Here is a 25,033-nt window from a genome sequence, read left to right on the forward strand (position 1 = left end):
CCACAGTCAAATAGCGGAGTGGAGTAGGGGAACAGCAAACAGCCATTAAAGCCGCCCGCCCGCCCGCCCGCCCGCCTGCCTGCCTGCCTGCCTGCCTGCCCGCCACAATGGACCTACCTGTGTACACTACATGGATGTGATGGAATGTACTGTCGTCCCTACATTTCAAGAAGAAGTAAGAATTGCAGTTGCAACAAAGCCTTGCTTGCCTACAAAGAGAGCAGCAATTTGGATTTGTTACTATGTTACCTAGAAGAATAACAAACTGTGCAAGGATGGAGGTTGTAGGAGCAAAGAGAAGTTGTCTGTAAAGTTGGTGGATGCTTATTTTCCATTTTGCAGTCCCTTGTCTCCCTCTTGTGGCCTCCTGGAGGCAAATAAATGTGCAAAAAAAAGACAGCCTGGCGGCCGGCTGTTGCAGTGTTGCCCTCTCAGGCAACACTGAGTGACTGACTGAGCCGCACCGTCTTATATAAAGTTCAGACGGAACTTTGCACGTGTCATAGTGGAGCCCTCAGGATTCCAGAGCCAGCTTTCTGACATCATAATGGGGCCTGCCTCAGAGATAAAAGCCTGGGCCCAGGCAGTGTTGGTCAGTGCTGCTCAGCAGGCAGCACCGGACTGGACTGGATTAAAGCTGATACAAGGTGTGAAGGAACAAGGGGTGGCTGTGGGCATGCACTTGCTGCCGCTGCCAGTGTTTATCTGCATGGCAGGAGGGCATTTGGGCGTTGCCAGGAAGGCGTTTTTATGTAGATTCCTCCTCTTTCAGCACTGCATTGTGGTGCAAGCAAAAGAAGCAAATCCTGTGTAGCTTCCTCTCCGGCCTTTATTCACCTCCCGCTTAGTAGCTGTAAATGTGTGTGAGCCTGCAGGGCCCCATGGAATTGCCTAGGAGTAGGCTGAATCAATCGCTGCAAGGGGTGAACAGCAGTATGGGACAGGCTCGGGCAAGGCAAGGGCCGCTCGGGTTATCGCTTCTCGGCCTTTTGGCTCAGATCAGGTTCATTGCCTGGTCTGGGCCGGGGGGTTCGGCCTTTCGTGGAGTCCTTTCCGACGTTTTTGGGAGCGATCACCGTGCCGTTGGGCATTTCATATCAAGATGGCAGCTGTGCGTAACACTATCCGTTTCGTGGTGAATGAGCAGAGGAGAGACGAAGTTGATACTGGACATATCATTGAGAACATCCTTCTGGACCTGGCTGGAGTTAAGTTGGTAGAGGTATTCTGTATCCAAGCTTTTAGCAATATTGCTACATATGATGTATCCTTTTTTGAGGCTGCCTATTGTTTAAACGTTTTTCAGTTGCTCAAGGAGAAACACATGCATGAGGCTTTAACATCCATTGAAGTGCAACCTCTTTTTTCTGCAGTGGAAAAATGTATAACAATTCATATGTATAACCCATTTTTGGATAGAAGGCTGGTCAGGGCTTTTTTAGCTCACTACTGTACCCATGTTAGAGGAGGTGTGGAGCAGAAGAACCTATGGGGAGTCTTTAATGGTGATATCAAGTACTGGGTCAGGCTGAAACCTGACTCCAGCTGTATTGGAGGAGTGATGAATCCTCCTGCAAATTTTTCCATTGGTGGGAACAAGGGATATCTGTACTACCAGGATATGCCTTGCTTTTGTAGATCCTGTTTTTCCTACGGGCATACCAAAGATGAATGTAAAGGCAAGGTTTGCAGAAATTGCAAGGAAATAGGACATGAGGCTAGTGCGTGTATTTCCCCATCCAGGTGTGACATTTGTGGTTTGCCTGGTCATACATGCAGAAAATGTCCAAAGGTGTTTCCCTTTTTAGGGCAAGAGAGAAGAACATGGGGCAGACAGGTGAGAACAACAAGTTCCCTTGCTGCCATTTCTGATATAACTCCAGAGCCAGCTGGCAGTGTTTCTGTGGCTGCTTCTCAGGACCCTGGGAAAGCTGTACTAGGAGAGGTTCTAACCTCACATATTAGCAGCATGGAGTTGGGTGTGGTCCCTCCTGCAGAGCCGATTGTTGAGGAAACACCTGTTGTTATGCCTATGGAAGGTGAAGACACAGCGCCACCTATTGGGTGTGCTTCCCATGATAATGGTGCAAGTATGCAAATTTTGTCTTTTTCTAGCCCAGAGTCAAAAATGGACGACTCAGCTAAAGTGGAGTGGTCAATATCAGAGGAGGATGAGAAGGAGGCTAGGATGCCTAGTGCCACTAGTGCGGAAATCTTCCATAAAGTGGTCTCAAAAAGGGGCAAGTCTGGAAAGGCGGTGAAGAGACTGAAGATAGGTTTGTTGGAAGATTCTGCTCATGCAAATCCTTTTTCTTTGCTGGATAGTGACTCCAGTTCTAGCCCTAAGTCATCTGAGGTGGCCTCAGAAGTACCCAGCTCTCCTGGGGAAGGTTTCCTCAGTGAAGTCAATGTGGCAAATCTGGAAAGAGCTATGTATTTCCCTGGGACGTGATATGTTCTGGTTATTTCATGGCTTTACATTGCACTAACCATACTATGCCCGCATGTCTTTGAGATTAAAGATTGTCTCTCAAAATGTACGGGTGTTCTCCTCTGCTCACAAGCGTGCTGCAGTCCTGGACTTTTTGGCCTCTAAGGGCAGTGACATCGTTTGTGTACAAGAATGTGGTTTGTCAAAAAATCCTAGTAAAGAAGAATGGAAGTTTGGGGAAGCAATTTGGTCCTTTTCTTCCACAAATAGGAATGATGGAATTGGTATCCTTTTTAAAAATAATGAGTTTGTCATCAAACAGACTCAAATCATTCAGGAAGGAAGATGTGTCTGTGTGTTACTAGCCTATAAGGGATGGCAGTTTAGGCTTATCAATATCTATGGCCATGCTGTGAAATCTGATAGGTTGGCACTTTTTGATACTTTAAAATTTTTTCTACACGGTAAAGTTCCTGTAATTATTGTTGGGGACATTAACTGTATCCTGGAGAAGCAGGCCCGAGCTGGATCCACAGAGTCTAATGTGGACGCTACCGGAGTTTTGTGGAATAAAATTTTGCAGGACTTTGCTTTGCAGGACGCTGTCACCAGGAAACCAGGTCCATTTACTTACCATGCCGATGACGGAAGAACGGATTCTCGTCTGGACTTTTTCTTTTTTTCTACCTCTGCAATGAAATGTGTAGATTATGCGCAGGAGAGAGTGTGGTTTTCAGATCACGAGTGTTTGTTGGGGGTTTTTGTTATAAATAATTTATTTTATGGTAGAGGGGTATGGAAGATGAATGTTAGTTTTCTGAGTGATGAAAGGGTAAAAACTAGGTTTGGGAAAAAATATGGGTTTTGGGTTAGGAAGAAAAGTTCTTTCTCTAATGTGTGTGAATGGTGGGTATGGGTGAAAAAAAAGATTGGTGGGTTTTTTAGACAGATAGGGTATAGAAGAGCGAGAAGGAAAAGATTAGAATATTCACGCTTTAATATGCGGATGACGTTCCTTCAACAATGTAAAAATTTGGGTATGGATGTAAGACACGATTTGGAAAAAACAAAAAAAGATATTAAGGAGTGGTTCCGAGAGAAAGGGAAAGAAATTATATTTAGGTCTAAGGTGGAGGTTAGAGATAATCATGAGAAGTGCACTAGATTTTTCTTTAAAAAAATGTGTGGTGGGAAAAGTGGAATGAATGTGTTATTGGATAAGGATGATAAAGAGGTGTTTGGTAAGGATGTGATTGATGTGGTGTCTGATTTTTATAAAAAACTGTATGATGTGAAGAAGTGTGATCTGGGTGATGATGAGGAGTTTTTGGATATTGTGGGTAATTTTGTTCCTGAAAGTGAATGTGCGTTTTTGCTTGGTGAGATTATGGATGGTGAAGTAAAGGATGTGGTGGGAAGTATGGCTAAAAATAAGTCTCCAGGGATCGATGGAATACCAGCTGATTTCTATGGGAAATATTGGGATATAATTGGGAAGGATGTTATAGAAGTTATGAGAGTGTTGTTTTCTGGGACTAATATGTGTGATGTGATGAAGAAGGGTATGGTAGTTTTGTTGCATAAAAAAGGAGATAAGAGACGGTTAGAAAACTGGCGACCAATTACTTTGCTTAATACGGATTATAAAATTTTTGCCAAGCTGATTGCGAATCGTATGAGAGATGTGATTGGGTGTGTGATTGATGAGGATCAGGTATGTGCGGTACCGAAAAGGAAATTGCATGAAAACGTGGCGTTGGTGCGGGACATGCTTGAGGATTGTAAGGGTCGGAATAAGAAGGTGATTGTGTGTGCGTTAGATTTTGAGAAAGCGTTTGATCGTGTGGCGCATGTGTTTTTGTTCAAAGTGTTAGAGAGAATGGGTTTTCCGGTTCAGTTTGTGAGTTTGTTGAAGAATTTATATGCGAATGCAAAGAGTTGTGTGCAGGTGAATGGGTTTTTTTCAGAATCATTTTGTATTATGTCTGGTGTGCGACAGGGTTGTCCGTTGTCTCCTATCCTATTTATTTGCGCGATTGAACCATTGTTGCAAATGATTAGAAATGATAAGGTTGTGAAAGGTTTGGTGGTGCCCGGGTGTGATGGAAAACGTGTGAAAGCTTTGGGATATATGGATGATATTTGCGTATTGTGTGATTCAGTGTATGATATGTCCAGAGTGAAGTTGATCGTAAATATGTTTTGTATTGCGTCTGCTTTTAAAAATAAATTGGGGTAAGAGCAAATTTAAAATTTTTTTCAGTAATGAGCGGGTGAGTGATTCTGATATGGAACAGGTGAATGGTGTGAAAATTTTGGGTATTGTGTTTGATGAGGAGCTGAAAGGGAGAGAAAGTTGGGATGAGTTAGGTGGTAGGATTGTGAGAAAGTTGGAAATGTGGAGAATGAGGGATCTTTCTTTTTCGGGGAAGGTTTTAATTGTCAAAAGTATTATTCTTCCTATGATTTTATATGTTGCTCTGGTTTTTCCTCCTGCTGTAGCTATGTTAAAAAAAGTGAATAGAGTTTTGTTCCTTTTTTTATGGGGGAGCGGGATTGAGAAGGCAAAGAGAGAAATTCTAATGAAAAGTAGACGTAATGGAGGCTTGGATTTCCCAAATTTGGAGATTTTCATTGGAATTAATTGTGTACGTTTTTTTGTAGAGCTTTTTTTTAAAGAATCCAAGGCTTCCAGAATGTCTAAGTATCTAGCTGGAACGGTGATTCAGCGTCTAAGGTGGGAAAAACGTAATTTATGTAAACCAATTGCTTTTCAGTGCACAGGGTGGTATTTGTATGTTGAAAAATTTATTAAAAAGTTCCAGCTAGAGGATGTAAGAATGGAGAGATTTTTGAGTGAAAAGAATGTTGTGAGAAGTATGTGTATGAATAATGTGATGTGTTCTGTAAATGGTTTGAATTCGATGGAGTCTAAGTCTGTGTGGAAGAAGATTGTTACGTATGATGTGTCAAATAAGCAGAAAGATTTGTTATGGATGTCGGTACATGGTGTGTTGCCTGTAAGGAGTGTTCAGAAAAGAAGAGGTTTGGTTGCATCTGAAAGGTGTCCGAGAGAAGGTTGTGGGGATGATGAGGATGTGAGTCATGTGTTTTGGTCGTGTAAGCATGCAAAGGATGTTTGGAAAAAGTTGAGTGGGTTGTGCGAAGAATTGACTGGTTTGAAGAGTTTGACGTATGAAATTGTCTTGTTTGGTTTGTGTAGTTTGGGTAGTGAAAAGGATAGAGTGTTGTGGATTTTTTTGACTTGTGTGAAAGAGGTATTGTGGAATACGAGGAATTTGAATGTGTATAAAAGAGAAGTATTTGAGATGGAGGATGTGGTTAGTATGGTATTGGCTAAATTGTATTTTTATTATAAATGGGATCTAGGAAAAGGTATGGATGCGGAAGGGATATGGCGAATGTTAAAATGGAGGTATTTAGTTTGAGGAATTTGTTTGAATTAATTTGTATTTGATGGAAAAATAAAATAACGAACCAGAGTGATGAGATTTTTTGAAAAATAGAGAGGTGGTTTGAACAACTACAGTTCTCGGTTTTATTCAAAAAAACCTGAATGGTTTAATAAAAAAAAAAAAAAAATATAAAAAAAAAAAAAAAAAAAAAAAAAAAAAAAAAAAAAAAAAAAAAAAAAAAATCTGTTCTTATCAGTTTAATATCTCATACGTCCCCTATCTGGGGACCATATATTAAATGGATTTTTAGAACAGGGAGATGGAAATAGAGCTTGCTCTGTCCACTCCACGCATTGACCTGGTATTGCAGTATTTCCAGGACCGGTGCACCCTTCCCTTATGTGTTGACTAAAATCAGATTCCAAAAGTGCTATTTGTGTTTGCTATTGTTTTTGTCTTTCTGATGGGATCTCCCCTTTTAATCCCATTATTTCAACACCTGTTGGACAATGCATTTGTACAGTCATGTGTGATAATGAGCTCATTTATTAAATGCAATTAATTAATACATTGCCACCTCTTGTTGTGTGTGTGTCTTCTGTGTTTCTGTGTTTCCGGCATTTCACATTGGAACAGCTCATTCACCTTCCTTGTCTTCTCTCCGCCCTCCCTCCTAGGTAGGTTAAAGAGCTGCACCTGAGCCAGCCACTGATTGATGCAGCACCACAGTCAAATAGCGGAGTGGAGTAGGGGAACAGCAAACAGCCATTAAAGCCGCCCGCCCGCCCGCCCGCCCGCCTGCCTGCCTGCCTGCCTGCCTGCCCGCCACAATGGACCTACCTGTGTACACTACATGGATGTGATGGAATGTACTGTCGTCCCTACATTTCAAGAAGAAGTAAGAATTGCAGTTGCAACAAAGCCTTGCTTGCCTACAAAGAGAGCAGCAATTTGGATTTGTTACTATGTTACCTAGAAGAATAACAAACTGTGCAAGGATGGAGGTTGTAGGAGCAAAGAGAAGTTGTCTGTAAAGTTGGTGGATGCTTATTTTCCATTTTGCAGTCCCTTGTCTCCCTCTTGTGGCCTCCTGGAGGCAAATAAATGTGCAAAAAAAAGACAGCCTGGCGGCCGGCTGTTGCAGTGTTGCCCTCTCAGGCAACACTGAGTGACTGACTGAGCCGCACCGTCTTATATAAAGTTCAGACGGAACTTTGCACGTGTCATAGTGGAGCCCTCAGGATTCCAGAGCCAGCTTTCTGACATCATAATGGGGCCTGCCTCAGAGATAAAAGCCTGGGCCCAGGCAGTGTTGGTCAGTGCTGCTCAGCAGGCAGCACCGGACTGGACTGGATTAAAGCTGATACAAGGTGTGAAGGAACAAGGGGTGGCTGTGGGCATGCACTTGCTGCCGCTGCCAGTGTTTATCTGCATGGCAGGAGGGCATTTGGGCGTTGCCAGGAAGGCGTTTTTATGTAGATTCCTCCTCTTTCAGCACTGCATTGTGGTGCAAGCAAAAGAAGCAAATCCTGTGTAGCTTCCTCTCCGGCCTTTATTCACCTCCCGCTTAGTAGCTGTAAATGTGTGTGAGCCTGCAGGGCCCCATGGAATTGCCTAGGAGTAGGCTGAATCAATCGCTGCAAGGGGTGAACAGCAGTATGGGACAGGCTCGGGCAAGGCAAGGGCCGCTCGGGTTATCGCTTCTCGGCCTTTTGGCTAAGATCAAGTGTAGTATCTGTTCTTATCAGTTTAATATCTGATACGTCCCCTATCTGGGGACCATATATTAAATGGATTTTTAGAACAGGGAGATGGAAATAGAGCTTGCTCTGTCCACTCCACGCATTGACCTGGTATTGCAGTATTTCCAGGACCGGTGCACCCTTCCCTTATGTGTTGACTAAAATCAGATTCCAAAAGTGCTATTTGTGTTTGCTATTGTTTTTGTCTTTCTGATGGGATCTCCCCTTTTAATCCCATTATTTCAACACCTGTTGGACAATGCATTTGTACAGTCATGTGTGATAATGAGCTCATTTATTAAATGCAATTAATTAATACATTGCCACCTCTTGTTGTGTGTGTGTCTTCTGTGTTTCTGTGTTTCCGGCATTTCACATTGGAACAGCTCATTCACCTTCCTTGTCTTCTCTCCGCCCTCCCTCCTAGGTAGGTTAAAGAGCTGCACCTGAGCCAGCCACTGATTGATGCAGCACCACAGTCAAATAGCGGAGTGGAGTAGGGGAACAGCAAACAGCCATTAAAGCCGCCCGCCCGCCCGCCCGCCCGCCTGCCTGCCTGCCTGCCTGCCTGCCCGCCACAATGGACCTACCTGTGTACACTACATGGATGTGATGGAATGTACTGTCGTCCCTACATTTCAAGAAGAAGTAAGAATTGCAGTTGCAACAAAGCCTTGCTTGCCTACAAAGAGAGCAGCAATTTGGATTTGTTACTATGTTACCTAGAAGAATAACAAACTGTGCAAGGATGGAGGTTGTAGGAGCAAAGAGAAGTTGTCTGTAAAGTTGGTGGATGCTTATTTTCCATTTTGCAGTCCCTTGTCTCCCTCTTGTGGCCTCCTGGAGGCAAATAAATGTGCAAAAAAAAGACAGCCTGGCGGCCGGCTGTTGCAGTGTTGCCCTCTCAGGCAACACTGAGTGACTGACTGAGCCGCACCGTCTTATATAAAGTTCAGACGGAACTTTGCACGTGTCATAGTGGAGCCCTCAGGATTCCAGAGCCAGCTTTCTGACATCATAATGGGGCCTGCCTCAGAGATAAAAGCCTGGGCCCAGGCAGTGTTGGTCAGTGCTGCTCAGCAGGCAGCACCGGACTGGACTGGATTAAAGCTGATACAAGGTGTGAAGGAACAAGGGGTGGCTGTGGGCATGCACTTGCTGCCGCTGCCAGTGTTTATCTGCATGGCAGGAGGGCATTTGGGCGTTGCCAGGAAGGCGTTTTTATGTAGATTCCTCCTCTTTCAGCACTGCATTGTGGTGCAAGCAAAAGAAGCAAATCCTGTGTAGCTTCCTCTCCGGCCTTTATTCACCTCCCGCTTAGTAGCTGTAAATGTGTGTGAGCCTGCAGGGCCCCATGGAATTGCCTAGGAGTAGGCTGAATCAATCGCTGCAAGGGGTGAACAGCAGTATGGGACAGGCTCGGGCAAGGCAAGGGCCGCTCGGGTTATCGCTTCTCGGCCTTTTGGCTAAGATCAAGTGTAGTATCTGTTCTTATCAGTTTAATATCTGATACGTCCCCTATCTGGGGACCATATATTAAATGGATTTTTAGAACAGGGAGATGGAAATAGAGCTTGCTCTGTCCACTCCACGCATTGACCTGGTATTGCAGTATTTCCAGGACCGGTGCACCCTTCCCTTATGTGTTGACTAAAATCAGATTCCAAAAGTGCTATTTGTGTTTGCTATTGTTTTTGTCTTTCTGATGGGATCTCCCCTTTTAATCCCATTATTTCAACACCTGTTGGACAATGCATTTGTACAGTCATGTGTGATAATGAGCTCATTTATTAAATGCAATTAATTAATACATTGCCACCTCTTGTTGTGTGTGTGTCTTCTGTGTTTCTGTGTTTCCGGCATTTCACATTGGAACAGCTCATTCACCTTCCTTGTCTTCTCTCCGCCCTCCCTCCTAGGTAGGTTAAAGAGCTGCACCTGAGCCAGCCACTGATTGATGCAGCACCACAGTCAAATAGCGGAGTGGAGTAGGGGAACAGCAAACAGCCATTAAAGCCGCCCGCCCGCCCGCCCGCCCGCCTGCCTGCCTGCCCGCCTGCCTGCCCGCCACAATGGACCTACCTGTGTACACTACATGGATGTGATGGAATGTACTGTCGTCCCTACATTTCAAGAAGAAGTAAGAATTGCAGTTGCAACAAAGCCTTGCTTGCCTACAAAGAGAGCAGCAATTTGGATTTGTTACTATGTTACCTAGAAGAATAACAAACTGTGCAAGGATGGAGGTTGTAGGAGCAAAGAGAAGTTGTCTGTAAAGTTGGTGGATGCTTATTTTCCATTTTGCAGTCCCTTGTCTCCCTCTTGTGGCCTCCTGGAGGCAAATAAATGTGCAAAAAAAAGACAGCCTGGCGGCCGGCTGTTGCAGTGTTGCCCTCTCAGGCAACACTGAGTGACTGACTGAGCCGCACCGTCTTATATAAAGTTCAGACGGAACTTTGCACGTGTCATAGTGGAGCCCTCAGGATTCCAGAGCCAGCTTTCTGACATCATAATGGGGCCTGCCTCAGAGATAAAAGCCTGGGCCCAGGCAGTGTTGGTCAGTGCTGCTCAGCAGGCAGCACCGGACTGGACTGGATTAAAGCTGATACAAGGTGTGAAGGAACAAGGGGTGGCTGTGGGCATGCACTTGCTGCCGCTGCCAGTGTTTATCTGCATGGCAGGAGGGCATTTGGGCGTTGCCAGGAAGGCGTTTTTATGTAGATTCCTCCTCTTTCAGCACTGCATTGTGGTGCAAGCAAAAGAAGCAAATCCTGTGTAGCTTCCTCTCCGGCCTTTATTCACCTCCCGCTTAGTAGCTGTAAATGTGTGTGAGCCTGCAGGGCCCCATGGAATTGCCTAGGAGTAGGCTGAATCAATCGCTGCAAGGGGTGAACAGCAGTATGGGACAGGCTCGGGCAAGGCAAGGGCCGCTCGGGTTATCGCTTCTCGGCCTTTTGGCTCAGATCAGGTTTATTGCCTGGTCTGGGCCGGGGGTTCGGTCTTTCGTGGAGTCCTCTCCGACGTTTTTGGGAGCGATCATCGTGCCGTTGGGCATTCCTCATCAAGATGGCAGCTGTGCGGAATACAATTCGTTTTGTGGTGAATGAGCAGAGGAGAGAAGAAGTGGATACTGGGCACATCATTGAGAACATCCTTCTGGACCTGGCTGGAGTCACATTGGTAGAGGTATTCTGTATCCAAGCTTTCAGCAATATTGCTACGTATGACGTATCCTTTTTTGAGGCCGCCTACTGTCTAAATGTTTTTCAGTTGCTCAAGGAGAAACATATGCATGAGGCTTTAAAATCTATTGAAGTGCTACCTCTTTTCTCAGCAGTGGAGAAATGTATTACCATCCACATGTATAACCCATTTCTGGATAGAAGGCTGGTCAGGGCCTTTTTAGCTCACTACTGTACCCATGTTAGAGGAGGTGTGGAGCAGAAGAACCTATGGGGAGTTTTCAATGGTGATATCAAGTACTGGGTCAGGCTGAAACCTGACTCCAGCTGTATTGGAGGAGTGATGAATCCTCCTGCTAATTTTTCCATTGGTGGGAACAAGGGATATCTTTACTACCAAGATATGCCATCATTTTGCAGATCATGTTTTTCCTACGGGCATACTAAAGATGCATGTAAAGGCAAGGTTTGCAGAAATTGCAAGGAAACAGGACATGAGGTTAGTGCATGCATTTCCCCATCCAGGTGTGATATTTGTGGTTTGCCTGGTCATACCTGTAGAAAATGCCCAAAGGTGTTTCCCTTCTTAGGGCAAGAGAGAAGGACATGGGGCAGACAGGTGAGAACAACAAGTTCCCTTGCTGCCTCTTCTGATGTAATTTCAGAGCCTGCTGGCAGTGTTTCTGTGGCTGCTTCTCAGGACCCTGGGAAAGCTGGATTAGGAGAGGTTCTAACCTCACATACTGACAGCATGGAGTTGGGTGTGGTCCCTCCTGCAGAGCCAACTGTTGATGAGACACCTGTGGTTATACCTATGGAAGGTGAAGACACAGCGCCACCTAGTGGGTGTGCATACCCTGATAATGATGCAAGTATGCAAATTTTGTCTTTCTCTAGCCCAGAGTCAAAAACGGAAGACTCAGCTAAAGTGGAGTGGTCAATATCGGAGGAGGACGAGAAGGAGGCCAGGATGCCTAGTGCCACTAGTGCGGAAATTTTCCACAAAGTTGTCTCAAAAAGGGGGAAATCTGGAAAGGCGGTGAAGAGACTGAAGATTGGTTTGTTGGAAGATTCTGCTCATGCAAATCCTTTCTCATTGCTGGACAGTGACTCTAGTTGTAGCCCTAAGTCATCTGAGGTGGCCTCAGAAGTACCCAGCTCTCCTGGGGAAGGTTTCCTCAGTGAAGTCAATGTGGCAAATCTGGAAAGAGCAATGTATTTCCCTGGGACGTGATATGTTCTGGCTATTTCATGGCTTGCTTTTCCACTAACCATACTATGCCCGCATGTCTTTGAGATTAAAGATTGTCTCACAAAATGTACGGGTGTTCTCCTCTGCTCACAAGCGTGCTGCAGTCCTGGACTTTTTGGCCTCTAAGGGCAGTGACATTGTTTGCGTACAAGAATGTGGTTTATCAAAAATGCCTAGGAAAGAAGAATGGAAGTTTGGGGAAGCAATTTGGTCCTTTTCTTCCACAAATAGGAATGATGGAATTGGTATTCTCTTCAAAAATAATGAGTTTGTCATCAAACAGACTCAGATCATTCAGGAAGGAAGATGTGTCTGTGTGTTACTATCCTATAAGGGATGGCAGTTTAGGCTTATCAATATCTATGGCCATGCTGTGAAATCTGATAGGTTGGCACTTTTTGATAGTTTAAAATTTTTTCTACATGGTAAAGTTCCTGTTATTATTGTCGGTGATATTAACTGTATCCTGGAGAAGCAGGCCCGAGCTGGATCCACAGAGTCTAATGTGGACGCTACCGGAAGTTTGTGGAATCAAATTTTGCAGGACTTTGCTTTGCAGGACGCTGTCACCAGGAAACCAGGTCCATTTACGTACCATGCCGATGACGGAAGAACGGATTCTCGTCTGGACTTTTTCTTTTTTTCTATTTCAGCAATGAAATGTGTAGATTATGCGCAGGAGAGAGTGTGGTTTTCAGATCACGAGTGTTTGTTGGGGGTTTTTGTTATAAATAATTTCTTTTATGGTAGAGGGGTATGGAAGATGAATGTTAGTTTTCTGAGTGATGAAAGGGTAAAAACTAGGTTTGGGAAAAAATATGGGTTTTGGGTTAGGAAGAAAAGTTCTTTCTCTAATGTGTGTGAATGGTGGGTATGGGTGAAAAAAAAGATTGGTGGGTTTTTTAGACAGATAGGGTATAGAAGAGCGAGAAGGAAAAGATTGCAATATTCACGCTTTAATATGCGGATGACGTTCCTTCAACAATGTAAAAATTTGGGTATGGATGTAAGACACGATTTGGAAAAAACAAAAAAAGATATTAAGGAGTGGTTCCGAGAGAAAGGGAAAGAAATAATATTTAGGTCTAAGGTGGAGGTTAGAGATAATCACGAGAAGTGCACTAGATTTTTCTTTAAAAAAATGTGTGGTGGGAAAAGTGGTATGAATGTGTTATTGGATAAGGATGATAAAGAGGTGTTTGGTAAGGATGTGATTGATGTGGTGTCTGATTTTTATAAACAACTGTATGATGTGACGAAGTGTGATCTGGGTGACGATGATGAGTTTTTGGATATTGTGTGTAATTTTGTTCCTGAAAGTGAATGTGAGCTTTTGCTTGGTGAGATTATGGATGGTGAAGTAAAGGATGTGGTGGGAAGTATGGCCAAAAATAAGTCTCCAGGGATCGATGGAATACCAGCTGATTTCTATGGGAAATATTGGGATATAATTGGGAAGGATGTTATTGATGTTATGAGAGTGTTGTTTTCTGGGACGAATATGTGTGATGTGATGAAGAAGGGTATGGTAGTTCTGTTGCATAAAAAAGGAGATAAGAGACGGTTAGAAAATTGGCGACCAATTACTTTGCTGAATACGGATTATAAAATTTTTGCCAAGCTGATTGCGAATCGTATGAGAGATGTGATTGGGTGTGTAATTGATGAGGATCAGGTATGTGCGGTACCGAAAAGGAAATTGCATGAGAACGTGGCGTTGGTGCGGGACATGCTTGAGGATTGTAAGGGTCGGAATAAGAAGGTGATTGTGTGTGCGTTAGATTTTGAGAAAGCGTTTGATCGTGTGGCGCATGTGTTTTTGTTCAAAGTGTTAGAGAGAATGGGTTTTCCGGTTCAGTTTGTGAGTTTGTTGAAGAAATTATACGCGAATGCAAAGAGTTGTGTGCAGGTGAATGGGTTTTTTTCAGAATCATTTAGTATTAGGTCTGGTGTGCGACAGGGTTGTCCGTTGTCTCCCATCCTTTTTATTTGTGCGATTGAACCATTGTTGCAAATGATTAGAAATGATAAGGTTGTGAAAGGTTTGGTGGTGCCCGGGTGTGATGGAAAGCGTGTGAAAGCTTTGGGATATATGGATGATATTTGTGTATTGTGTGATTCAGTGTATGATATGTCCAGAGTGAAGTTGATTGTAAATATGTTTTGTATTGCGTCTGCTTTTAAAATAAATTGGGGTAAGAGCAAATTTAAAATTTTTTTCAGTAATGAGCGAGTGTGTGATTCTGATATGGAACAGGTGAATGGTGTGAAAATTTTGGGTATTGTGTTTGATGATGAGCTGAAAGGGAAAGAAAGTTGGGATGAGTTAGGTGGTAGGATTGTGCGAAAGTTGGAAATGTGGAGAATGAGGGATCTTTCTTTTTCGGGGAAGGTTTTAATTGTCAAAAGTATTATTCTACCTATGATTTTATATGTTGCTCTGGTTTTTCCTCCTGCTGTTGCTATGTTAAAAAAAGTTAATAGAGTTTTGTTCCTTTTTCTATGGGGGAGCGGGATTGAGAAGGCAAGGAGAGAAATTCTAATGAAAAGCAGACGTAATGGAGGCCTTGATTTCCCAAATTTGGAGATTTTCATTGGAATTAATTGTGTACGTTTTTTTGTAGAGCTTTTATTTAAGGAATCCAAGGCTTCCAGAATGTCTAAATATCTAGCTGGAACGGTGATTCAGCGTCTAAGTTGGGAAAAACGAAATTTATGTAAACCAATTGCTTTCCAGTGCACGGGGTGGTATTTGTATGTAGAAAAATTTATCAAAAAGTTCCAGCTAGAGGATGTAAGAATGGAGAGATTTTTGAGAGAAAAGAATGTTGTGAGAAGTATGTGTATGAATAATGTGATGTGTTCTGTAAATGGTTTGAATTCGATGGAGTCTAAGTCTGTGTGGAAGAAGATTGTTACGTATGATGTGTCAAATAAGCAGAAAGATTTATTATGGATGTCGGTACATGGAGTGTTGCCTGTAAGGAGTGTTCAGAAAAGAAGAGGTTTGGTTGCATCTGAAAGGTGTCCGAGAGAAGGTTGTGGGGATGATGAGGATGTGAGTCATGTGTTTTGGTCGTGTAAGCATGCAAAGGATGTTTGGAAAAAGTTGAGTGGGTTGTGCGAAGAATTGACTGGTTTGAAGAGTTTGACGTATGAAATTGTCTTGTTTGGTTTGTGTAGTTTGGGTAGTGAAAAGGATAGAGTGTTGTGGATTTTTTTGACTTGTGTGAAAGAGGTATTGTGGAATACGAGGAATTTGAATGTGTATAAAAGAGAAGTATTTGAGATGGAGGATGTGGTTAGTATGGTATTGGCTAAATTGTATTTTTATTATAAATGGGATCTAGAAAGAGGTATGGATGCGGAAGGGATATGGCGAATGTTAAAATGGAGGTATTTAGTTTGAGGAATTTTGTTTGATTTATCTTGTATTTGATGGAAAAATAAAATAATGAACCAGAGTGATGAGATTTTTTGAAAAATAGAGAGGTGGTTTGAACAACTACAGTTCTCGGTTTTATTCAAAAAAACCTGAATGGTTTAATAAAAAAAAAAAAAAAAAAAAAAAAAAAAAAAAAAAATCTGTTCTTATCAGTTTAATATCTGATACGTCCCCTATCTGGGGACCATATATTAAATGGATTTTTAGAACAGGGAGATGGAAATAGAGCTTGCTCTGTCCACTCCACGCATTGACCTGGTATTGCAGTATTTCCAGGACCGGTGCACCCTTCCCTTATGTGTTGACTAAAATCAGATTCCAAAAGTGCTATTTGTGTTTGCTATTGTTTTTGTCTTTCTGATGGGATCTCCCCTTTTAATCCCATTATTTCAACACCTGTTGGACAATGCATTTGTACAGTCATGTGTGATAATGAGCTCATTTATTAAATGCAATTAATTAATACATTGCCACCTCTTGTTGTGTGTGTGTCTTCTGTGTTTCTGTGTTTCCGGCATTTCACATTGGAACAGCTCATTCACCTTCCTTGTCTTCTCTCCGCCCTCCCTCCTAGGTAGGTTAAAGAGCTGCACCTGAGCCAGCCACTGATTGATGCAGCACCACAGTCAAATAGCGGAGTGGAGTAGGGGAACAGCAAACAGCCATTAAAGCCGCCCGCCCGCCCGCCCGCCCGCCTGCCTGCCTGCCTGCCTGCCTGCCCGCCACAATGGACCTACCTGTGTACACTACATGGATGTGATGGAATGTACTGTCGTCCCTACATTTCAAGAAGAAGTAAGAATTGCAGTTGCAACAAAGCCTTGCTTGCCTACAAAGAGAGCAGCAATTTGGATTTGTTACTATGTTACCTAGAAGAATAACAAACTGTGCAAGGATGGAGGTTGTAGGAGCAAAGAGAAGTTGTCTGTAAAGTTGGTGGATGCTTATTTTCCATTTTGCAGTCCCTTGTCTCCCTCTTGTGGCCTCCTGGAGGCAAATAAATGTGCAAAAAAAAGACAGCCTGGCGGCCGGCTGTTGCAGTGTTGCCCTCTCAGGCAACACTGAGTGACTGACTGAGCCGCACCGTCTTATATAAAGTTCAGACGGAACTTTGCACGTGTCATAGTGGAGCCCTCAGGATTCCAGAGCCAGCTTTCTGACATCATAATGGGGCCTGCCTCAGAGATAAAAGCCTGGGCCCAGGCAGTGTTGGTCAGTGCTGCTCAGCAGGCAGCACCGGACTGGACTGGATTAAAGCTGATACAAGGTGTGAAGGAACAAGGGGTGGCTGTGGGCATGCACTTGCTGCCGCTGCCAGTGTTTATCTGCATGGCAGGAGGGCATTTGGGCGTTGCCAGGAAGGCGTTTTTATGTAGATTCCTCCTCTTTCAGCACTGCATTGTGGTGCAAGCAAAAGAAGCAAATCCTGTGTAGCTTCCTCTCCGGCCTTTATTCACCTCCCGCTTAGTAGCTGTAAATGTGTGTGAGCCTGCAGGGCCCCATGGAATTGCCTAGGAGTAGGCTGAATCAATCGCTGCAAGGGGTGAACAGCAGTATGGGACAGGCTCGGGCAAGGCAAGGGCCGCTCGGGTTATCGCTTCTCGGCCTTTTGGCTAAGATCAAGTGTAGTATCTGTTCTTATCAGTTTAATATCTGATACGTCCCCTATCTGGGGACCATATATTAAATGGATTTTTAGAACAGGGAGATGGAAATAGAGCTTGCTCTGTCCACTCCACGCATTGACCTGGTATTGCAGTATTTCCAGGACCGGTGCACCCTTCCCTTATGTGTTGACTAAAATCAGATTCCAAAAGTGCTATTTGTGTTTGCTATTGTTTTTGTCTTTCTGATGGGATCTCCCCTTTTAATCCCATTATTTCAACACCTGTTGGACAATGCATTTGTACAGTCATGTGTGATAATGAGCTCATTTATTAAATGCAATTAATTAATACATTGCCACCTCTTGTTGTGTGTGTGTCTTCTGTGTTTCTGTGTTTCCGGCATTTCACATTGGAACAGCTCATTCACCTTCCTTGTCTTCTCTCCGCCCTCCCTCCTAGGTAGGTTAAAGAGCTGCACCTGAGCCAGCCACTGATTGATGCAGCACCACAGTCAAATAGCGGAGTGGAGTAGGGGAACAGCAAACAGCCATTAAAGCCGCCCGCCCGCCCGCCCGCCCGCCTGCCTGCCTGCCTGCCTGCCTGCCCGCCACAATGGACCTACCTGTGTACACTACATGGATGTGATGGAATGTACTGTCGTCCCTACATTTCAAGAAGAAGTAAGAATTGCAGTTGCAACAAAGCCTTGCTTGCCTACAAAGAGAGCAGCAATTTGGATTTGTTACTATGTTACCTAGAAGAATAACAAACTGTGCAAGGATGGAGGTTGTAGGAGCAAAGAGAAGTTGTCTGTAAAGTTGGTGGATGCTTATTTTCCATTTTGCAGTCCCTTGTCTCCCTCTTGTGGCCTCCTGGAGGCAAATAAATGTGCAAAAAAAAGACAGCCTGGCGGCCGGCTGTTGCAGTGTTGCCCTCTCAGGCAACACTGAGTGACTGACTGAGCCGCACCGTCTTATATAAAGTTCAGACGGAACTTTGCACGTGTCATAGTGGAGCCCTCAGGATTCCAGAGCCAGCTTTCTGACATCATAATGGGGCCTGCCTCAGAGATAAAAGCCTGGGCCCAGGCAGTGTTGGTCAGTGCTGCTCAGCAGGCAGCACCGGACTGGACTGGATTAAAGCTGATACAAGGTGTGAAGGAACAAGGGGTGGCTGTGGGCATGCACTTGCTGCCGCTGCCAGTGTTTATCTGCATGGCAGGAGGGCATTTGGGCGTTGCCAGGAAGGCGTTTTTATGTAGATTCCTCCTCTTTCAGCACTGCATTGTGGTGCAAGCAAAAGAAGCAAATCCTGTGTAGCTTCCTCTCCGGCCTTTATTCACCTCCCGCTTAGTAGCTGTAAATGTGTGTGAGCCTGCAGGGCCCCATGGAATTGCCTAGGAGTAGGCTGAATCAATCGCTGCAAGGGGTGAACAGCAGTATGGGACAGGCTCGGGCAAGGCAAGGGCCGCTCGGGTTATCGCTTCTCGGCCTTTTGGCTAAGATCAAGTGTAGTATCTGTTCTTATCAGTTTAATATCTGATACGTCCCCTATCTGGGGACCATATATTAAATGGATTTTTAGAACAGGGAGATGGAAATAGAGCTTGCTCTGTCCACTCCACGCATTGACCTGGTATTGCAGTATTTCCAGGACCGGTGCACCCTTCCCTTATGTGTTGACTAAAATCAGATTCCAAAAGTGCTATTTGTGTTTGCTATTGTTTTTGTCTTTCTGATGGGATCTCCCCTTTTAATCCCATTATTTCAACACCTGTTGGACAATGCATTTGTACAGTCATGTGTGATAATGAGCTCATTTATTAAATGCAATTAATTAATACATTGCCACCTCTTGTTGTGTGTGTGTCTTCTGTGTTTCTGTGTTTCCGGCATTTCACATTGGAACAGCTCATTCACCTTCCTTGTCTTCTCTCCGCCCTCCCTCCTAGGTAGGTTAAAGAGCTGCACCTGAGCCAGCCACTGATTGATGCAGCACCACAGTCAAATAGCGGAGTGGAGTAGGGGAACAGCAAACAGCCATTAAAGCCGCCCGCCCGCCCGCCCGCCCGCCTGCCTGCCTGCCTGCCTGCCTGCCCGCCACAATGGACCTACCTGTGTACACTACATGGATGTGATGGAATGTACTGTCGTCCCTACATTTCAAGAAGAAGTAAGAATTGCAGTTGCAACAAAGCCTTGCTTGCCTACAAAGAGAGCAGCAATTTGGATTTGTTACTATGTTACCTAGAAGAATAACAAACTGTGCAAGGATGGAGGTTGTAGGAGCAAAGAGAAGTTGTCTGTAAAGTTGGTGGATGCTTATTTTCCATTTTGCAGTCCCTTGTCTCCCTCTTGTGGCCTCCTGGAGGCAAATAAATGTGCAAAAAAAAGACAGCCTGGCGGCCGGCTGTTGCAGTGTTGCCCTCTCAGGCAACACTGAGTGACTGACTGAGCCGCACCGTCTTATATAAAGTTCAGACGGAACTTTGCACGTGTCATAGTGGAGCCCTCAGGATTCCAGAGCCAGCTTTCTGACATCATAATGGGGCCTGCCTCAGAGATAAAAGCCTGGGCCCAGGCAGTGTTGGTCAGTGCTGCTCAGCAGGCAGCACCGGACTGGACTGGATTAAAGCTGATACAAGGTGTGAAGGAACAAGGGGTGGCTGTGGGCATGCACTTGCTGCCGCTGCCAGTGTTTATCTGCATGGCAGGAGGGCATTTGGGCGTTGCCAGGAAGGCGTTTTTATGTAGATTCCTCCTCTTTCAGCACTGCATTGTGGTGCAAGCAAAAGAAGCAAATCCTGTGTAGCTTCCTCTCCGGCCTTTATTCACCTCCCGCTTAGTAGCTGTAAATGTGTGTGAGCCTGCAGGGCCCCATGGAATTGCCTAGGAGTAGGCTGAATCAATCGCTGCAAGGGGTGAACAGCAGTATGGGACAGGCTCGGGCAAGGCAAGGGCCGCTCGGGTTATCGCTTCTCGGCCTTTTGGCTAAGATCAAGTGTAGTATCTGTTCTTATCAGTTTAATATCTGATACGTCCCCTATCTGGGGACCATATATTAAATGGATTTTTAGAACAGGGAGATGGAAATAGAGCTTGCTCTGTCCACTCCACGCATTGACCTGGTATTGCAGTATTTCCAGGACCGGTGCACCCTTCCCTTATGTGTTGACTAAAATCAGATTCCAAAAGTGCTATTTGTGTTTGCTATTGTTTTTGTCTTTCTGATGGGATCTCCCCTTTTAATCCCATTATTTCAACACCTGTTGGACAATGCATTTGTACAGTCATGTGTGATAATGAGCTCATTTATTAAATGCAATTAATTAATACATTGCCACCTCTTGTTGTGTGTGTGTCTTCTGTGTTTCTGTGTTTCCGGCATTTCACATTGGAACAGCTCATTCACCTTCCTTGTCTTCTCTCCGCCCTCCCTCCTAGGTAGGTTAAAGAGCTGCACCTGAGCCAGCCACTGATTGATGCAGCACCACAGTCAAATAGCGGAGTGGAGTAGGGGAACAGCAAACAGCCATTAAAGCCGCCCGCCCGCCCGCCCGCCCGCCTGCCTGCCTGCCTGCCTGCCTGCCCGCCACAATGGACCTACCTGTGTACACTACATGGATGTGATGGAATGTACTGTCGTCCCTACATTTCAAGAAGAAGTAAGAATTGCAGTTGCAACAAAGCCTTGCTTGCCTACAAAGAGAGCAGCAATTTGGATTTGTTACTATGTTACCTAGAAGAATAACAAACTGTGCAAGGATGGAGGTTGTAGGAGCAAAGAGAAGTTGTCTGTAAAGTTGGTGGATGCTTATTTTCCATTTTGCAGTCCCTTGTCTCCCTCTTGTGGCCTCCTGGAGGCAAATAAATGTGCAAAAAAAAGACAGCCTGGCGGCCGGCTGTTGCAGTGTTGCCCTCTCAGGCAACACTGAGTGACTGACTGAGCCGCACCGTCTTATATAAAGTTCAGACGGAACTTTGCACGTGTCATAGTGGAGCCCTCAGGATTCCAGAGCCAGCTTTCTGACATCATAATGGGGCCTGCCTCAGAGATAAAAGCCTGGGCCCAGGCAGTGTTGGTCAGTGCTGCTCAGCAGGCAGCACCGGACTGGACTGGATTAAAGCTGATACAAGGTGTGAAGGAACAAGGGGTGGCTGTGGGCATGCACTTGCTGCCGCTGCCAGTGTTTATCTGCATGGCAGGAGGGCATTTGGGCGTTGCCAGGAAGGCGTTTTTATGTAGATTCCTCCTCTTTCAGCACTGCATTGTGGTGCAAGCAAAAGAAGCAAATCCTGTGTAGCTTCCTCTCCGGCCTTTATTCACCTCCCGCTTAGTAGCTGTAAATGTGTGTGAGCCTGCAGGGCCCCATGGAATTGCCTAGGAGTAGGCTGAATCAATCGCTGCAAGGGGTGAACAGCAGTATGGGACAGGCTCGGGCAAGGCAAGGGCCGCTCGGGTTATCGCTTCTCGGCCTTTTGGCTAAGATCAAGTGTAGTATCTGTTCTTATCAGTTTAATATCTGATACGTCCCCTATCTGGGGACCATATATTAAATGGATTTTTAGAACAGGGAGATGGAAATAGAGCTTGCTCTGTCCACTCCACGCATTGACCTGGTATTGCAGTATTTCCAGGACCGGTGCACCCTTCCCTTATGTGTTGACTAAAATCAGATTCCAAAAGTGCTATTTGTGTTTGCTATTGTTTTTGTCTTTCTGATGGGATCTCCCCTTTTAATCCCATTATTTCAACACCTGTTGGACAATGCATTTGTACAGTCATGTGTGATAATGAGCTCATTTATTAAATGCAATTAATTAATACATTGCCACCTCTTGTTGTGTGTGTGTCTTCTGTGTTTCTGTGTTTCCGGCATTTCACATTGGAACAGCTCATTCACCTTCCTTGTCTTCTCTCCGCCCTCCCTCCTAGGTAGGTTAAAGAGCTGCACCTGAGCCAGCCACTGATTGATGCAGCACCACAGTCAAATAGCGGAGTGGAGTAGGGGAACAGCAAACAGCCATTAAAGCCGCCCGCCCGCCCGCCCGCCCGCCTGCCTGCCTGCCTGCCTGCCTGCCCGCCACAATGGACCTACCTGTGTACACTACATGGATGTGATGGAATGTACTGTCGTCCCTACATTTCAAGAAGAAGTAAGAATTGCAGTTGCAACAAAGCCTTGCTTGCCTACAAAGAGAGCAGCAATTTGGATTTGTTACTATGTTACCTAGAAGAATAACAAACTGTGCAAGGATGGAGGTTGTAGGAGCAAAGAGAAGTTGTCTGTAAAGTTGGTGGATGCTTATTTTCCATTTTGCAGTCCCTTGTCTCCCTCTTGTGGCCTCCTGGAGGCAAATAAATGTGCAAAAAAAAGACAGCCTGGCGGCCGGCTGTTGCAGTGTTGCCCTCTCAGGCAACACTGAGTGACTGACTGAGCCGCACCGTCTTATATAAAGTTCAGACGGAACTTTGCACGTGTCATAGTGGAGCCCTCAGGATTCCAGAGCCAGCTTTCTGACATCATAATGGGGCCTGCCTCAGAGATAAAAGCCTGGGCCCAGGCAGTGTTGGTCAGTGCTGCTCAGCAGGCAGCACCGGACTGGACTGGATTAAAGCTGATACAAGGTGTGAAGGAACAAGGGGTGGCTGTGGGCATGCACTTGCTGCCGCTGCCAGTGTTTATCTGCATGGCAGGAGGGCATTTGGGCGTTGCCAGGAAGGCGTTTTTATGTAGATTCCTCCTCTTTCAGCACTGCATTGTGGTGCAAGCAAAAGAAGCAAATCCTGTGTAGCTTCCTCTCCGGCCTTTATTCACCTCCCGCTTAGTAGCTGTAAATGTGTGTGAGCCTGCAGGGCCCCATGGAATTGCCTAGGAGTAGGCTGAATCAATCGCTGCAAGGGGTGAACAGCAGTATGGGACAGGCTCGGGCAAGGCAAGGGCCGCTCGGGTTATCGCTTCTCGGCCTTTTGGCTAAGATCAAGTGTAGTATCTGTTCTTATCAGTTTAATATCTGATACGTCCCCTATCTGGGGACCATATATTAAATGGATTTTTAGAACAGGGAGATGGAAATAGAGCTTGCTCTGTCCACTCCACGCATTGACCTGGTATTGCAGTATTTCCAGGACCGGTGCACCCTTCCCTTATGTGTTGACTAAAATCAGATTCCAAAAGTGCTATTTGTGTTTGCTATTGTTTTTGTCTTTCTGATGGGATCTCCCCTTTTAATCCCATTATTTCAACACCTGTTGGACAATGCATTTGTACAGTCATGTGTGATAATGAGCTCATTTATTAAATGCAATTAATTAATACATTGCCACCTCTTGTTGTGTGTGTGTCTTCTGTGTTTCTGTGTTTCCGGCATTTCACATTGGAACAGCTCATTCACCTTCCTTGTCTTCTCTCCGCCCTCCCTCCTAGGTAGGTTAAAGAGCTGCACCTGAGCCAGCCACTGATTGATGCAGCACCACAGTCAAATAGCGGAGTGGAGTAGGGGAACAGCAAACAGCCATTAAAGCCGCCCGCCCGCCCGCCCGCCCGCCTGCCTGCCTGCCCGCCACAATGGACCTACCTGTGTACACTACATGGATGTGATGGAATGTACTGTCGTCCCTACATTTCAAGAAGAAGTAAGAATTGCAGTTGCAACAAAGCCTTGCTTGCCTACAAAGAGAGCAGCAATTTGGATTTGTTACTATGTTACCTAGAAGAATAACAAACTGTGCAAGGATGGAGGTTGTAGGAGCAAAGAGAAGTTGTCTGTAAAGTTGGTGGATGCTTATTTTCCATTTTGCAGTCCCTTGTCTCCCTCTTGTGGCCTCCTGGAGGCAAATAAATGTGCAAAAAAAAGACAGCCTGGCGGCCGGCTGTTGCAGTGTTGCCCTCTCAGGCAACACTGAGTGACTGACTGAGCCGCACCGTCTTATATAAAGTTCAGACGGAACTTTGCACGTGTCATAGTGGAGCCCTCAGGATTCCAGAGCCAGCTTTCTGACATCATAATGGGGCCTGCCTCAGAGATAAAAGCCTGGGCCCAGGCAGTGTTGGTCAGTGCTGCTCAGCAGGCAGCACCGGACTGGACTGGATTAAAGCTGATACAAGGTGTGAAGGAACAAGGGGTGGCTGTGGGCATGCACTTGCTGCCGCTGCCAGTGTTTATCTGCATGGCAGGAGGGCATTTGGGCGTTGCCAGGAAGGCGTTTTTATGTAGATTCCTCCTCTTTCAGCACTGCATTGTGGTGCAAGCAAAAGAAGCAAATCCTGTGTAGCTTCCTCTCCGGCCTTTATTCACCTCCCGCTTAGTAGCTGTAAATGTGTGTGAGCCTGCAGGGCCCCATGGAATTGCCTAGGAGTAGGCTGAATCAATCGCTGCAAGGGGTGAACAGCAGTATGGGACAGGCTCGGGCAAGGCAAGGGCCGCTCGGGTTATCGCTTCTCGGCCTTTTGGCTAAGATCAAGTGTAGTATCTGTTCTTATCAGTTTAATATCTGATACGTCCCCTATCTGGGGACCATATATTAAATGGATTTTTAGAACAGGGAGATGGAAATAGAGCTTGCTCTGTCCACTCCACGCATTGACCTGGTATTGCAGTATTTCCAGGACCGGTGCACCCTTCCCTTATGTGTTGACTAAAATCAGATTCCAAAAGTGCTATTTGTGTTTGCTATTGTTTTTGTCTTTCTGATGGGATCTCCCCTTTTAATCCCATTATTTCAACACCTGTTGGACAATGCATTTGTACAGTCATGTGTGATAATGAGCTCATTTATTAAATGCAATTAATTAATACATTGCCACCTCTTGTTGTGTGTGTGTCTTCTGTGTTTCTGTGTTTCCGGCATTTCACATTGGAACAGCTCATTCACCTTCCTTGTCTTCTCTCCGCCCTCCCTCCTAGGTAGGTTAAAGAGCTGCACCTGAGCCAGCCACTGATTGATGCAGCACCACA

The 25,033-nt window shown here is 45.2% G+C and overlaps 9 non-coding genes and 1 pseudogene across 9 annotated transcripts; all 10 read left to right on the top strand.

The window, feature by feature from the left end:
* The first annotated feature begins 6,071 nt into the window (after positions 1 to 6,071).
* LOC142688389 (U2 spliceosomal RNA) lies at positions 6,072 to 6,242 on the top strand (annotated as a pseudogene).
* A 1,301-nt stretch (positions 6,243 to 7,543) lies between these two features.
* On the top strand, positions 7,544 to 7,734 carry LOC142688124 (U2 spliceosomal RNA). Its single transcript, XR_012857281.1, has one exon. It is a non-coding gene; the product is annotated as a U2 spliceosomal RNA (small nuclear RNA).
* A 1,301-nt stretch (positions 7,735 to 9,035) lies between these two features.
* On the top strand, positions 9,036 to 9,226 carry LOC142688136 (U2 spliceosomal RNA). Its single transcript, XR_012857292.1, has one exon. It is a non-coding gene; the product is annotated as a U2 spliceosomal RNA (small nuclear RNA).
* A 6,335-nt stretch (positions 9,227 to 15,561) lies between these two features.
* Positions 15,562 to 15,760, top strand: LOC142688387 (U2 spliceosomal RNA). Its single transcript, XR_012857496.1, has one exon. It is a non-coding gene; the product is annotated as a U2 spliceosomal RNA (small nuclear RNA).
* A 1,301-nt stretch (positions 15,761 to 17,061) lies between these two features.
* LOC142688148 (U2 spliceosomal RNA) lies at positions 17,062 to 17,252 on the top strand. Its single transcript, XR_012857303.1, has one exon. It is a non-coding gene; the product is annotated as a U2 spliceosomal RNA (small nuclear RNA).
* A 1,301-nt stretch (positions 17,253 to 18,553) lies between these two features.
* Positions 18,554 to 18,744, top strand: LOC142688160 (U2 spliceosomal RNA). Its single transcript, XR_012857314.1, has one exon. It is a non-coding gene; the product is annotated as a U2 spliceosomal RNA (small nuclear RNA).
* A 1,301-nt stretch (positions 18,745 to 20,045) lies between these two features.
* Positions 20,046 to 20,236, top strand: LOC142688172 (U2 spliceosomal RNA). The gene has a single exon (XR_012857325.1). It is a non-coding gene; the product is annotated as a U2 spliceosomal RNA (small nuclear RNA).
* Positions 20,237 to 21,537: 1,301 nt separating this feature from the next.
* On the top strand, positions 21,538 to 21,728 carry LOC142688186 (U2 spliceosomal RNA). Its single transcript, XR_012857337.1, has one exon. It is a non-coding gene; the product is annotated as a U2 spliceosomal RNA (small nuclear RNA).
* A 1,301-nt stretch (positions 21,729 to 23,029) lies between these two features.
* Positions 23,030 to 23,220, top strand: LOC142688198 (U2 spliceosomal RNA). Its single transcript, XR_012857348.1, has one exon. It is a non-coding gene; the product is annotated as a U2 spliceosomal RNA (small nuclear RNA).
* A 1,289-nt stretch (positions 23,221 to 24,509) lies between these two features.
* On the top strand, positions 24,510 to 24,700 carry LOC142688210 (U2 spliceosomal RNA). Its single transcript, XR_012857359.1, has one exon. It is a non-coding gene; the product is annotated as a U2 spliceosomal RNA (small nuclear RNA).
* Positions 24,701 to 25,033: the final 333 nt, after the last annotated feature.

The sequence above is a fragment of the Rhinoderma darwinii genome, assembly GCF_050947455.1.
Source record: "Rhinoderma darwinii isolate aRhiDar2 chromosome 5 unlocalized genomic scaffold, aRhiDar2.hap1 SUPER_5_unloc_25, whole genome shotgun sequence".
Classification (NCBI taxonomy): domain Eukaryota; kingdom Metazoa; phylum Chordata; class Amphibia; order Anura; family Rhinodermatidae; genus Rhinoderma; species Rhinoderma darwinii.